Source organism: Rhinolophus sinicus, chromosome X (genome assembly GCF_036562045.2).
Source record: "Rhinolophus sinicus isolate RSC01 chromosome X, ASM3656204v1, whole genome shotgun sequence".
Taxonomy (NCBI): domain Eukaryota; kingdom Metazoa; phylum Chordata; class Mammalia; order Chiroptera; family Rhinolophidae; genus Rhinolophus; species Rhinolophus sinicus.
In genome coordinates this window covers 85,823,782-85,840,120 of record NC_133768.1, presented here as the reverse complement: position 1 = coordinate 85,840,120, position 16,339 = coordinate 85,823,782, and the positions used below count along the sequence as shown (strand labels likewise).

The 16,339-nt window shown below is 36.9% G+C and overlaps 1 pseudogene; it reads right to left on the bottom strand.

Annotated features, from left to right (window-relative positions):
* Positions 1 to 13,287: 13,287 nt before the first annotated feature.
* Positions 13,288 to 15,556, bottom strand: LOC109438346 (large ribosomal subunit protein uL4; annotated as a pseudogene).
* Positions 15,557 to 16,339: the final 783 nt, after the last annotated feature.

The following is a 16,339-nucleotide window of genomic DNA, read 5'->3' as shown; positions in this document are numbered from 1 at the left end:
TACTCAGCAATAAAAAGGAATTATTGATACATGTGACAACTTGGATGGACCTCAAGGGCATTAGGCTTAGTGAAAAAAGCCAATCTCAGAGAATTACACACTATGATTCCACTGTGTGATATTCTCAAAATGATAAAATTTTAGTGATGGAGAATAGATCAGTGGTTACTAAGGGTTAGGGTTGGAGAAAAGGGTATACTATTAAGAAGAAATAGGAGGGAGTTTCTTTTTGGTGAAGGAACAGTTTTGTTTCCTGATTGTGGTGATGTTTACTTAAATCTACACATGTCATCCAATTTTATAGAACACACACAAGTGCATGAAAACAACTAGTGAAATCCAAATAAGGTCTGTACTTGAATTAATAGTATTTGTATCACTGTCAATTTCCTGGGTTTGACAAGTATGGTCATGTAAGCTTTTATCATTGGGGAAAGCTGCGTGAAGGGTACTTGGGAATTCTCTGTATTATTTTTGCAACTTCTTGTGAGTCCTAAACTATTTCAAAATAAAAAGTTGTAATAAAAAGTTTAATGCTGGTAATAAAAAAAAACATCTCTGGTTAGTGGAAAGGTAATTACTCCATTATAAATTAATAAATTTAACTTCTAGTTTACAAATCAGCTTTTTGTGAACTTGAATATAATGACTTAATTTCTGGGATCCTTCTATTACCCCTGCATGAACTTACGCAAATAAGGGCCTGATACTTCAATACTCAGGAGTAGACCATGGACCTGTGTTGTCAACAGGAAATATACATACCAGTAAGCCTTGTTTAAAGCAAATAGCTGACAGCTTTCTAGACGTCTCAAATACCATATTACTGAATTTGCTTAATTTTTTACTTTGAATAATGTGCAATATTTCCAGTATGAGTTAATAGAACTGAAGCTATATCTATATACAAAAGATTCAATGTCTCTCACATACAACCCCCCCTTCTCATCTGAACTACAGTAACAGGCCTATGTCCAGTTTCTTTTACATCCAATACTGACTAGAATACTACCTTCCTTATTTTCTTTTATGCTTGCTTACTTGCTACCTTCTTACTCCCTTACTTACTCTAATTCACATACTATCTTATTGGCTCAGTTGGTCCACTGTAAGTCCCTCAAACATCACTGTACTTAAGAATAATAATCCAGGATCTTGCTAAAATGCAAATTCTGATTCAATAAGTCTGAGGCTAGGACGGGACCTGCGATTCTGCATTTCTAATAAACTACCAGGTCATGCCCAGCCCACGTTGCTGTTCCAAAGTCCACACTTTGAGTGTCAGGGCCTGAGGAACAAAGTACAGACTTTGTAGGGTAGCTTTCAGTGCCTACCACAGTCTTATTCAAATCTCATAACTGAATTTTGCTGGGGCAATGTTTACATAGGTCACTGTTTTATCCCCGGCGCTTAGTATAGAGCCTAAAAGAGGATACCATGTTTCCCCCAAAATAAGACCAGGTCTTATATTAATTTTTGCTCCAAAAGACGAATTAGGGCTTATGTTCAGGGGATGTCATCCTGAAAAAAATCATGCTAGGGCTTATTTTCCGGTTAGGTCTTATTTTCGGGGAAACATGGTAGGTGCTCCAAAAACATTCACTGAATGATTGAAGGAATGAATGAATAAACTAAACTACTCCCTGCTCATATGCCATACATTCTAAGCAAACTAAATTACTTCCCATTTTCCTAGTACTTTCCCAGCTCTGTACAGTTGTTCACACTATTTTTCTCCTTTCCCAAGATTTGCCCCATTCAAATTCTCTCCATCCTTAAGGGCCCCATTTAAATGAAACAATATAAACTCTTCCCCAGTATCCCAATATGGAAATAATCTCTAATTTTGCAAGGTTTCTCCCTACCAGATTTTGCATGCCTTACAAATAATAATCATAATAGTATTCATATTTGCTATAACCACCATGCCTAGCACAAATGTTAGCATATAGTAGAAATCAATGTTTATTAAATTGAAATAAGAATAAAAAATTACCTAGCTCAGCACTATGTATTAGACCTATTTGCCATGACGGAAGTTTTTATAATCTGCCAATATGGTAGCTATTGAGCACTTGAAATGTGGCTAGTATGACTGAGGAACTGAATTTTTAATTTTTTTGAATTTATTGGGGTGACAATTGTTAGTAAAATTACATAGATTTCAGGTGTACAATTCTGTATTACATCATCTATAAATCCCATTGTGTGTTCACCACCCAGAGTCAGTTCTCCTTCCATCACCATGTATTTGATCCCTCTTACCCTCATCTCCCACCCCCCTGAATTTTTAATTTTAACTAATTAAGATTCAAATGTAAATAGCCACATGTGGCTAGTGGACTCGTATGTATTGAAGAGTGGCTGTCCAGATAAAGTTACAGTTGTTCTTTATTCTGCAGTATTTACTGAGTGCCTCCTATGTGACAGAATAGGCATGGGGCTGGTAATAGAAAGATGACTTTTCATGGTCCTTGACCTCAAAGAGCTCACAACCTATTAAGAGAAGGTAGGATCAAATAAATCCAATCAAGTGTTATAGGTGCTATTATAGAAGATTGACCAAATAGAATGTGTGTACAAAGGTGAATGTGGGCAGGGGTCAGAAAACAGTTTATAAGGAAGGTAAGAGTTGAAATAACAGGGGGCAGCCGGTTAGCTCAGTTGGTTAGAGGGCAGTGTTCTTAACAAGGTTGCCGGTTCAATCCCTACATGTGAGCTGTGCCCTCCACAACTAGATTGAAACAGCTACTTGACTTGGAGCTGATGGGTCCTGGAAAAACACACTTAAAATAAACTTTAAAAAAAGAAAAAAAAAGTTGAAATAACAGTATTCATTAGGCAAACAAAAGATAAAGAGCTTTGTCCAGGGAGGAGTGTGAATAAAGCCCAAGTCAAAAAGAAAGTCAAGGACGGCCAGATGGATCAGTTGGTTAGAGAGCGAGACCTGAACAGCAGGGTTGCCGGTTCAATTCCCACATGGGCCAGTGAGCTGCACCCTCCATAACTAGATTGAAGACAATGAGCTGCTGCTGAGCTTCTGGAGGAGCGGCCGGATGGCTCAGTTGGTTAGAGTGCGAGCTCTTAACAACAAGGTTGCCGGTTCAATTCCCGCATGGGATGGTGAACTGCACCCCCTGCAACTAAGATTGAAAACAGCGACTGGATTTGACGCTGAGCTGCATCCTCCACAACTAGATTGAAGGACAATGACTTGGAGCTGATGGGCCCTGGAGAAAGACACTGTTCCCCAATATATCCCAATTTAAAAACAAAAAGTCAAAAGCCTCTCCTGGAACTGGAACTATAACTATAAGGAGTTCCTTTGGTTAGCACCTAGGAAGTAGAGGGCAAAGAGGAGACCTGATGTTTATGCTGGAGACATGGGCAGGAGCCCCATTAGAGGACCCTTGGAATGCCATGCTAAGGAAAGAGCTTGGTATCCTGCAGGTATTGGGGAGCCATGGAAGAGACATACTTCATTTGACATTTTAGAAAGATGTCTCCGGATGATGGAGTGGAAACGAATAGACAGTCTGAGAGGTGATGTAAGCACTGGCAGTGAAAATGTAGTCAGGGCTTAGGGTATATGTGCTTTGCAGCCTGAAATAAGGTGATAATTACAGTGAACATCTTTGTTTTGTCTGTATTTCATAATCCATTTGACTTTCCTGTCTTTTTTTTTCTTTCCTGTTTTTTTCACTGAATGACCAGATCTCCATGGAAGCAAAGTCAAAACTCGGTATGACTATCAGGAAATTTCAAGGAAATAAAACTACCTTCTGCCTTCTGGTTAAATCATTTGAGAAATACTAGCCAAAGTAATTCATTCTTATCAGCAGCTAATTTTTTCATCTCTTAATGTTGGCACTGGTCCTAGTTATTTGTATTAAGTAGTTAAACATGTCATAGGATTTGTTTGTGTAGATACATGACATTTGCATTATTTTTGAGTGCCAACATTCAGTAAACAACAACAAAAAAGACTGATCAAGGCTCAGGCAGACCTATCAGCTCAGACTTATGGATTATTTTAAAGGTCCTGTTGTGATGCAGGATTTCTTAATATGTTCAGGAGACATTTATCATTTTAAACCCATAAACATTTAGTGATTACATTATTCATTTTGTTTGTTGCTTTTGTGGCTTTGTTGCTGGGTATTAGTTTTTATAGAAATAGCAGTAGTTTGGGGAAGCAGAAACATTACTGTTAGCAGAATAACAGACACATACATCACCACCCAAATAAACATTTTTTAAGTTATTTCCCTATATTACTAAAAGTGATTTGGTTAAAATTAGCATTGCCCAGCTGGAGCATTTGAGATCTTGCTCTCCAGCATATACGGTCAGTTTGGCTCAAATAAACTCAATAAAAATTCTCAATAAAATTGGCATTGCCCAGAACCTCCAATAACACTTTCTTTTATTGGCATGTATGCAAGCTTATAAAGCCAAAGTCATATTAACAACTAAGAGGGACACTAGCATTGTATAAAGGGCATTATTGGGACAAATGGCAAAATTTGAATAAGGTCTTAGTAATAACACTGTGTAAATGTTAATTTACTGATTTTGATCATATTGTGTTTATTAGGAGGATGTCTTCATTCTTAAGAGATACACACTGAAGTATTTAAGGGTAAAAGGGGCATTATGTTAGCAACTTTTACTCAACTGGTTCAGAAAGAAAGGTAAATACATTCCTTATAGTATACACGGTATATATTATGGTGGTGTGCTAGAGCCTGCTAGCACCTGCTCACAAGAGCTGATTGTGCACATGTCTTCCCAACTCCAGTTAGTGATCTCACATTGGGAGCTTGAAATCAGCCATGGTGAGAGCATTTACACCATGAAAATTAGCAAATGCTATAGATCAGGGAGATCTGGAGAGCCAGCTGTTAAAACATATTTGCCATGGATCAAAATAAAAGATAATGTCCAGATTCATGAAAATGTTTGTATTATAATTGCTGGGTTATTCTATTTTGCTCTTAACCTGAGTTGATGCATTAAAAAAAAAAACACCTAGAGCTGTATAACAATAATAATAATAATTATAATAATAGTAAACTTTAATATGCCATTCTCTAATCACCTGAAAATATCTTTCAAACTTACCTTCCCAAAACAGTAGGTAAATATACATTATCCTAATTTTGTAGTTATTTATTGTATAGTGTAAACTAAAAGCAATCACATATCTAGCAGTAGAAACCAGTTTAGTTATGTCCAAACACCATTTGCCTCCCAAGTATCTGAATCCTTCATAGGACTTTGTGAAACCTCACATTCTCCAGAAGGTCTCTCTTGAATACCACATTCAACATTGGTCCCTTCCTTACAGTTCATAGAATTGTGTGGGAGATACATAGAAGAGCATAAAGACCAACCCCCTCATTTTTCAGAGGAGAAACTGAAGAGTCAAGAGATGAATGTCCCCCCATAACATAATGTCCAGTGCCAGAGTTAGAAGCAGCACCCTAGTCCTCTCGTCCCCAAGCCCTGGGCTATTATTTCTCTACACTGCTAGAGAACGGTTTCCAGACCACGTTTAGATACTGGATCATAGTCTTCTGCTTCCTGGCCAAACTTAGTATCGTTACTCATTTCGAGAGTAAGAATATCTGTCTAGCACAGTAGATGCTCAATAAATAAAACTGGGTGCTCAATAAACACTTTATACCGTATATCCATTAGTTTGGAATGCCTTTCACATAGTCTTTTTTTTCAAAGATGACTTTTGATTTATTTATGAAGCTATAAAACCTGACATGTATTTTCTTACAGTTGTAAACGAAAAACTGGCTACCAACAGTGAAAATACATGATTTGTTTCACAGAGGGTGGGACATCCAAATGTCTAGGTGCCAAATTATTAAATGAGATCAGCCTTGGAGTCTTTACTAGGTTTTATTCTTTCAGATTTAAATATGGTTTATCAAATACTTTGAGAATCAATTTAAAGTCACATAAAGGGCAAAACATTATAACCATTTAGATATCCCTAATGAAGATGTGTACCAACTAATAGCATAAGAAAATGTAAAAAAAAAAAAAAAAAAGCAGTCAGAAGTTGTTTATCCCCTTTTTATAAAAAAATAACACTTTCCTACAATCTTCAGAATGAAAAAATGATAAAAAGTGAATAAATTTTCGAATGTACTACCAGATGAAACTTAATGAAGTTAGTAGTCTAAGATCCCAATCATCAGAGACTTTTTTGCTGTAGTCTTTATTCCTTTATGAGTTGTTAAAATATTCTTAAGGTTTACAGCCTACCATTCAGCAAGTTAAGACCAATAAAACGCCCACTTGACCAATTCAGTCTTTCCCAAGAAAAAAAAAATAACACTTTCCTACAATCTTCAGAATGAAAAAATGATAAAAAGTGAATAAATTTTCGAATGTACTACCAGATGAAACTTAATGAAGTTAGTAGTCTAAGATCCCAATCATCAGAGACTTTTTTGCTGTAGTCTTTATTCCTTTATGAGTTGTTAAAATATTCTTAAGGTTTACAGCCTACCATTCAGCAAGTTAAGACCAATAAAACGCCCACTTGACCAATTCAGTCTTTCCCAAGAAAAAAAAAAAAACAAAAAAAAACAGTTCGGGTTTGAAAAGCCATTCATTAGTTACAACTGTTGTGACATAGACCTCAAAAACATTTGAAGTATAATGATCAATCAGATTTTTTATACATAGTATAAAATGATGTGCTGGTTGATTGGAAGTCAGTTTCTATCCTTCGATTTGCACATAGCAGTATGTGAAAATTAAAAGGCAATTAAAATTAATTAATAAGACCAGTATTTGCTGTCATGACATCATTACCGCAACCAAATTGTGATTTTGATGCTCAGGAGGATAACTGCAAACATTTAGAATGTCATGAACACTGTTGATTGTGAAGACATCGGAATGGATGTGACACAGTTCCTTTGCTTGTGAAAAAGAAAGCTATATTTTATAAAAATGTGTCTTTCTGGAAATAGTTAAAGATGAAGAACTCGAGGGAAATTATCTCATATACAGAGGGTGCCAAAAAATGTATAAACACTTTAAGAAAAGAAAAAGCTATTTAAATTGTAATACTTAATATATACCAATAACAAAAGATGAATACAAGTCATGTTTGACTTCTGCAATTACAAGAGGTGCTCAAAGTGGTTACCATCAGCATCCAGACACTTCTGATTATGGCGAACTGCTTGAGCAACACTGACCAAAGTGTCCACTTGTATACATTTTTTTGGCACCTCCAGTATATGCACAAGAAGACATATATAAGGCTGTTCTTTGCAACACTTCTCTTTTTTTTTTTGGGGGGGGCGGATTTTTATAAGATTTTATTTGAGCCAAACTGACAATTCCAGGAAGCAAGATCTCAAATGCTCCTGCACGACTTTTTATAATGGAAACAACATAAATGTCCATCACAGAAGAGTAAATATATTGTAGTACATTCATAGTAGAATACTATGCAGTAGTGAAAATGAACTAACGCTACATGTATCAACATGGATAAATCTCAAAAATGTTATGTAAAAAAAGCAAGGTACAGAATAATAGCCAACATTATGCTTAGTGTGTTGTGTTCTAAGTGCTTCACATGTATCAACTCAGTCCTTAAAACAACCTTATGAGGTAGGCATTATAAATTTCCATTTTATAGATGAGAAAAGTGAGGCACAGAGAGATTAAGTAATTTGTCCAAGGTCATAAAGCTAGTAACATGTACAGCAGATAGTCCAGACCACCTCTGGCTCCAATGTTTGTGGGCTTATTCACTGTGCTGTACTACCTCTACTACTGATTTATGCTACCATTTAATAAAGCTTAAAATATGCAAGCAGCATTCTGTACAGTTTGTGCATAGACACATATGTGGCAAAAATATGAAAACATGCATGGAAATGAAAACCATCAAATTCATGATTGTGACTACTTCTAAGAAAGGGAGACGGGAAATGAATGGAGGCAGGAAACTTCAACTGTTAGCTGTACAAAAAAATCTTACTTAAAAAAAAAAAGATCTTTGGTATATATGGGATACATGATTTGACAATGATTGGTGGTGGGTACATGGGAGTTTATTATTCTCTACATTTTTCTGTATATGTAAAACAATTCACAATTTTAAAAACAGAAGTTTTACAAAGAAGAAATGAAACTTTTTATAACTATAAAGCCAGAGTATTTGTCTTGGATCTCAAATGTAATGAACAATTCTGATTGTAATTTTAAATATTTATACAAATAATGCAAAATAAAGATTCTGTGAAATTCAGAAACCCTTTTTCATTTCAGTTGAAATGCACTTGGATATTTATTAAAAGCTCAATGACATACTCTAAAAAAATTAGATAAAATTAGTAAAATCTTCACAAAACATTATTAGCATACATTCATATATACACATATATGGACTCTTGAATGACTGTCAAATTCAAACCAGAAGTCAACATACCCATTTAGGAGTTCCTTAAATGCAATACTGTTGTTTTATACATTTAAATTACATTGTTTAAAGAAAGTTGTACTTAATCAAGGAAAAGAAAGAATTCTGAAAACGGCTTTCAGAAATATCATGATAAACAATCAGGTTTGAAAAGATGCATAATTGTCTTTGAGTAATAGGGCATTTTATTTGTGTAACAACTAATACAATACTTTTAATTTAAAGGTCAAACCATTGATTTGGAGCAAGGCAGAGGAAAAGAGAGACTGTTCTATCTCCCTTTTTACAGACATTCAAGTAGTTACACAAGATCCCCCCAAGATCTAAGATGCAGTAGCTTTTTCTTAATTTTGTGCAAAGGGGGTTTCTGTGTCTGTTGACAATAGAAAGAAACACTTTTATTCCTATTTTCTCCATTTAAGTAAAACACAAAAGCCCTCAAGTAGATTTCATATCAATATACCTTTCCCTAGAAATACAGTCAAGAGAGCTCAGGATTTTATAAATATTCACATAGCTTTTCCCGTTTAAAATTTTTTTCTGCCTTCCTCTTACTTATATATTTCAAAGCACATTTTTCCTGTTCAGAATTATCCCCACCCTTTAACCTGGGAGTGAAAGGAATTTCCCAACTGCAAATGTTTCTTTCTTTCTGCTGTGCCCATAAATTATGTTTCTGAAGCATTGATTCACAATAATGTCCAAAGCAGTATTCACTCTGGGGGTCAGAAAACTTTTGGCACAATCTCAGATCTTGAAAGTAACATGGAATTAATTACCATGTTTATGAGACATTTGTTGCCTCCTCTTTCTTTATGTGTATGAGCTCACCCCTTTGGTGTGGAAGATCTGAGTAAAGAGAGAAGGAAAAATCAAGAAATGATACCTTAATTTTTGTGTCCTAACAAGGAGCTCCAAATACTTTGATTGTATAATGCTACTTTAGTCTTTACAACTTCCCTGCCAACTGTGTATGCGGGAGCTAACAGGAAGGACTGCCACAATCGTTTAACCTTTCAGTTACATTATCTGTTAACTGGGAATAATACTACAGGCTTGACATGCTTTGGGTCTTTGATGATGAAGTTAATAATAAATGTAATACATGAATCCATTCTCCTTTTTAAAAATCAGAACATTAAAAAGTTAAAGTTAAAACCCCTGTATTAGACTCTCCAGAGAAACAGAACCTATAGAATATCTATATCTATAATCTATATCTATACCTATATCTACATCTATCTTTCTGTATATATATAAATACTATATTTTTACAATATTGTATTTTTATGTGTGTATATGTTATACATATGTGTATACATATGATATACTATATATATATTATATGTTTAATATATTACACACACACACACACACACACACACACACACACAGAGAGGAAAGAGAGAGAAACCGATTGATTATAAGGAATTCATTTAACACAATTATGGAGGTTGAGAAGTCCCAAGATCTGCAGTTGGCAAGCTGGAGGGAGACACCGGAGAGCCAGTGGACTAGTTCCAGTGCAAGAGCTAACAGGTTGGAGACCTAAGAAGAGTTGATGTTTCAGTTTGAACAGCTCAAGCAGCAATCAGGCAGAAGGGAGGCCAGCCTCTCTGTTCTATTCTGGCCTTCAACTGATTGGATGTGCCTTCCCACCCACACTAGGGAAGGCAATCTGCTTGACTCAGTCTACTGATTCAGATGTTAATCTCATCCAAAAACATCCTCACATGCTCAGAATAATGTTTAACCAAATATCGGGGAAGGCAGTAGCCTAGTCAAGTTGACACCTAAAATTAACCATTACAGTCCCCTTGGCCACCTCTCCAACATGCTCTCCTCCCTTCTTCCCATAGATAACCATTTTTGAGTTTGATGTGAATTTTTCCAGACAAACCTTTTAAATATATTACCATTTAGGTATATAAAAATACATAGTAGTATTGTATTGCAGTATTTGACATAAATTATATCCTACCATACATATCCTTTTGTGGCTTGTGGTTTTCTTTTACTGTTTTTGAAATTTATTAGGGTGACAATGGTTAGTAAAATTACATAGGTTTCAAGTATACAATTCTGTAATACATCATACATATATGAGATCTAACAATTAAGGTCGCGAACTCATCCTATAAAAAGTGCTACATACCTCATTGATGAATATCACTACGGTCACCTTCAAAGTACTCCCTTTGGGAAGCTATGCACTGATTTCAGTGCCTAGTCCACCCTTCAAAGCAATTTTGGAACTCTTTTTTTTTCTGGAAAGACCATCAGAGTTGTCGTCATATCACTTTTGATATCCTGAATGTCACCAAAATGTCTTCCTTTCAATATTTCCTTTACTTTGAGTAAAGAAAGAGGTCATTGGGGGCCAGATCAAGTGAGTGGGGAGGGTGTTCCAATACAGTTATTTGTTTACTGGCTAAAAACTCCCTCACAGACAATGTTGTGTGAGCTGGTGCATTGTTGTAATGCAAGAGCCATGAATTGTTGGTGTAAAGTTCAGGTCATCTAACTTTTCCACGCATCCTTTTCAGTACTTCCAAATAGTAAACTTGGTTAACTATTTATCCAGTTGGTACAAATTCATAATGAATAATCCCTCTGATATTAAAAAAGGTTAGCTGCAATGTGATTGTGCAGCTCCTATCTAGTTGTCTTCTCCTTGAAACTGGGCTGACCGTGTAACTTGCTTTGACCAACACAATGCAACAGAAGTGACGATGTGGGGTTTCTAAGCCTAGGTGGGCCTCGGGAGAACTAGAAGTTTCTGCTCTTGCTTTTGGAACCCAGTTGCCATGGAAAAAAGTCCAGACTATCCTGCTAGAAAGAGGCTATGTGGAGAGAGAGGCCCTGGAGAATGAGACCACATGGAGAGAAAAGACCAGGTGTGACTGTCCCAGCTGAGCCCAGTCCCCAGATGACCCACTAGCTGACTGCAGCCACATGAGTGAGGCCAGTCAAGACCAGCAGAAGTGCCCAGGCAACCCAAAGAATCTTAAGAAATAATAAGTCAAGTAGTTTTAAGCCACTCGGTTTTGGGGAAGTTTGTTATGTAGCTAGAGGTAAGTGAGATAAGCTAACAATGGAAAGGTGAAGAGGAATTCTCCAGGAAGATAATGGAGGAAAGTGCTTTTCAGGCAGAGTGAATATTATGAGCAAAGGTGCAGAGCAGTGAAAGTGCACATCCTAACTCAGGAAGGACAAGTGGCACTTGTCTATACTTGTTTCTTGGTAGCTGTGGTTAAAGCTTGGTAGTGTGGTTAAAGGAAAAACAGAAGGTGCACGGCAGGGAGTAGCTGATGAAAGGAATATAGGATCTAAGCTGGAAGGGGAAAGTGTTGTTATCAGTTGTAATTTAATGCTGAGCTTTGACTATCCCACATCTTAGAACGTCATACAGGAATTGTGCTTCTCTTGTAGTGTTCCTTTCCTTTATGAGCTGTTTTCTACCAAACCTCCTCAAAGAAATTATTAGATCTTTATCTAGTTTCCTTCAATGCTATCATGTAGCAGTTACTAAGAAGCACTTTCAGAATTTAGCTGCCTGCCCAGTGTCTTTTACTTTTTTTTTTTTTATTAAATTTATTGGGGTGACAATTGTTAGTAAAATTACATAGATTTCAGGTGTACAATTCTGTATTACATCTTCGATAAATCCCATTGTGTGTTCACCACCCAGAGTCAGTTCTCCTTCCATCACCATATATTCGATCCCCCTTACCCTCATCTCCCATCCCCCACCCCCCGCCCCCCTTACCCTCTGGCAACCACTAAACTATTATCTGTGTCTATGAGTTTCTCTTTCTCATTTGTTTGTCTTGTTCTTTTGTTGTTTTTGGTTTATATACCACATATCAGTGAAATCACATGGTTCTCTGCTTTTTCTGTCTGACTTGTTTCGCTCAGCATTACTCTCTCAAGATCCATCCATGTTGTCACAAATGTTCCTATATCATCTTTTCTTACTGCCGAATAGTATTCCATTGTGTATATATACCACAACTTCTTTATCCATTCATCTATCGAAGGACATTTTAGTTGTTTCCATGTCTTGGCCACCGTAAACAAAGCTGCAATGAACATTGGAGCACACGTGTCTTTATCTCTAAATGTTTTCAGAGAGTATTTTATGAACTTGACTCCAAAGGCAATGGAAGTAAAAGCTAAAATAAACGAATGGGACTATATGAAACTTAAAAGCTTCTGCACAGCAAAAGAAACCATTGACAAAATAAAGAGGCCACCAACTGAATGGGAGAAGATTTTTGCAAACAGTGCCTCCGATAAGGGGCTAGTATCCAGAATATACAAGGAACTCATGCAACTCAACAACAAAAAAACAAACAACCCAATTGAAAAAAGTGTCTTTTATTTTTGCTAAGTTTGTTCTGCTGTTAATTTATTAAAGAAGCAAATATTTATTGAGTTCTTAACATATGCCAGGCACATGGATTCAGAAAAAGTAAGCCACAGTTCTTACCTTCTAGAAGTATATAGTCTAGCTGGTAAAACTGACAGGCAATAGGAAATGACAATGCACCATTCTTCCACCCAGAAAGGAAGAAGAGGTCTCCATATAATAATAATAATAATAATAATAATAATTATTATTATTATTATTTCAGACAATACTGTATTTAGAGAGAGATTTGCCATCAAGATCCTTTATTTGTTTCTGAAATAATAGACTCCAGGTTTTCAAGTGGCCATGAAACTGTGATTGGTTTAATGCAACCTAGAGACCACCAGGAAAACTTGAATGTCAATGTAAATTGTGTTCAAAAAAAGCAAACTTACATATGGCCAAACTTACATATGGAGGGAGGAGGGGGAGGGGAGAGGGGAGGGGTAGGGGAGAAAAGAAATTACCAGAAGGGGGGAGGGGAGGGGGAGGGGAGGGGGAGAAAAGAAATTGCCATATAGTCCTTTAATTCTTTTATAGTATATCTAATTGACAGTTCCATTTGCCCATGTGCCTTTTTTTTCCACTTTTATTTATTTAAGTGTCAGCTCCAAGTCAAGTAGTTGTTTCAATCTAGTTGTGGAGGTCACAGCTCACAGTGGCTCATGTGGGGATCTAACGGGCAGCCTTGATGTTAAGAGCACCGCACTCTAACCAGCTGAGCTAACCAGCCCTCCCATGTGCCTTTTTTTTTTTATTAATATGTTCCTCACGGCCTCTTTGATCAGGTTTTTATTCAAAATTAGCTGTCCAAAGTGATTTGACTTTCATGGAATAAACAACTTTAAGTTTATGCCACAGGCTTCTTTTCTTCTGTGGTGGGTTTCTTTTCTGCAGGCTTCTCAGCTGCTGGTTTCTTGGTAGCTTCAGCCCTTTTTCCCAAAGGGTCCTTCTGCTTCGTAATGCCAACAGCCTTCTTTCCTCTCTTCTCTACTGCTGGCTTCTTGCCTGGAATCCCCTTCTGATCTTATTTGGCTTCTAGTGATGCTACTGCTTTATTCCCCCAGAGCTGGTGGTTCTTGACCTGGTGAAGAATGATGTTCTAGTGAATAATCTTTCCACGTGGGTTTAGCTTCAACATGATTCTCAGGTTTTTCAGTGGATTCTTTTCCAGGACTCGGTGATGAATCTTCTTATGTAGTGCTTGGAGGGCTCTTTGGGTCTCTGGGCTTTTCAGGATTCTGCTAAGATCTGTACTGAGCATCTTGTGCATGGAAAAGTTGTAGTTACTCTTGAGGGAGGCGGCTTTATGCCAAGTGCCATACAATCATCCAACTTGCAGAAAACACTTTCAGTCCAAAAGTAGAAACGGCCCACGTGCCCACCAAGAGCATGTTTCAAAGTGTTCAGTTTGCTTACATTAAGCAGAATAATTCCAGGGATGTTTCTGAAGTCTTTGATGATGCCATTGTCCTCATTATAGGTCCCCTGTGCTGGATACAATGACAGTTGCTCACTTTGCCCTAGCTAGCTCTCATTCACTGAGAGGCATAGACCTTTTTGATATCATTCCAGGCCTTAAGCTTGACCTTTAGACATGACCAAGGCCAGTAAAGCCTGAGGCAGCCAGGGCAGAGCAGATGGCATACCGTTTCTGTATTGTGTTCATTCTGTAGTGCCAACAGCACTGGGTTTGGGTTGGTGCAAACATGCAGCCCCCACGACACATATTGCCAAAAGCACCCTGGCCAGAGCAATAAGTCCCACAACCTGAACTCTAGGCATCCGAGCCACAGCTTTACCAGGACCCAGGCTCAGCACCACTTTGATGACCTGCTAATTCACAGACAGCATAGGGCTGTCTGTTGTTTTTACACAAGTTGGAGTGAACAAAGTTCACAATATTTGGTCGAATATCTGGTTGAACACAGCAGGCAAAGTGACACTTTGCCAGATAATGCCCCTTTTTGGACTACACCAATATCAGTAGATGAGCACACGCCATGGCAGGGAGAGGAGACATCCATGCTCCTCTCAACCCGGTGGCTCCCACAGGAGAAAGAAAGAAAAAAGCTGCCCACGTGTTTTTGAACACCTCTAGGAGAGCAGCCTTTCCCTCTCTCCCATGTTTTCCCTGACATGGTGATGTTGATCCTGCACCTACTAAGTTATGAGTTCTCTCCTATTTTACATTGGCGCTGAAATCCCTAATTCAGCCTCCAGGAAATTATTTTCCTTCTTGCTTGGATGATATCCTTCAAGTCTTTGTGGGGATGGAAAATATCATCCTGTTGAGCCTTTAGCATGCTGTTTCAAGAATGCTGTTATTTGCCAGGAATATCTGTACAGTAGTTGGACTTTCAGCATATGCATTATTCATCACTGTTTAGTCACACCTAGTCTTTCATATTATACCAATAAGAGATGAGGCAGAGATTTGACTTTGACCTGGAATTCTTTTCAGTTTTTATATCAATATGTTGTTAGTTTGATTCTATCTGAATTACCTCATTATCGTTCCACACAGAATAATTTAATTAGAGAAGGTAATAATACTTAAACAGATGGGCTGAACTGGTTTTTCCTCTTTTATTACCTCAGGATAATAAATACTTAACAGAGATTATCAATGACTACAACTAGAGTCTCTCTTATCTCACTTTGTTCCTATCCATTGCTACCTTTTTGGTTCAAATATATATTCAAAACTTAGACTTAATATTTCTTCATTTCCAAAAAAAAGTCTATATCTACAACATTTGCTATTACTTGATATTTTTAGTGTGAAGACTTAACCTTTATAAGATTTATTCATTTCTCAAAACAAATCTGAGCCAGTCACTTTGCAGTGATGGCACCTGGCTTAATGGCAAATTTCTGCCAAAAGTCAGCATGATTTCCCCACCCTTATTAATAAAAATACAATTTGATAATAAAATAATTAAATAGGCATCAAGAAGTACAGTTATTTGTTTTTAAAGTTCATATCTTAGACCAACTTTTAAAAGAAATAAACAAATATTGTACAATTCAGCATATTTTTTTACTACATTGTAACCTAAATCCTTTACATGGAATGCTACGTTGTAATCAAAAACCTTTTATTCTCCTTTTCTGATTTATTGAACTTTGGTTCTGGGTCACTCAGTCCTCAGAGGACAGCTTACCTTTCAGGATCCGGCTTTCTTTTCTTTGTCTCCTTGTCTATGCTATTTGAGTGGGGCCTAGAAAAGTTCTGGTTAACTCTTTTTTAAATTGAAATTATTGAGATAATTGTAGATTTGCATATAGTTGTAAGGAATAATGCAGAAAGATCCCTTGTATACTTTGCCCAGGATCCCCCAGTGGTAACATCTTGCAAAACAATAGACAACCAGAATATTGACATGGATATAATCCACTGGTCTTATTCATATTTCTTCCGTTTTAATTGTACTAATTTGTGTGTGTGTGTGTGT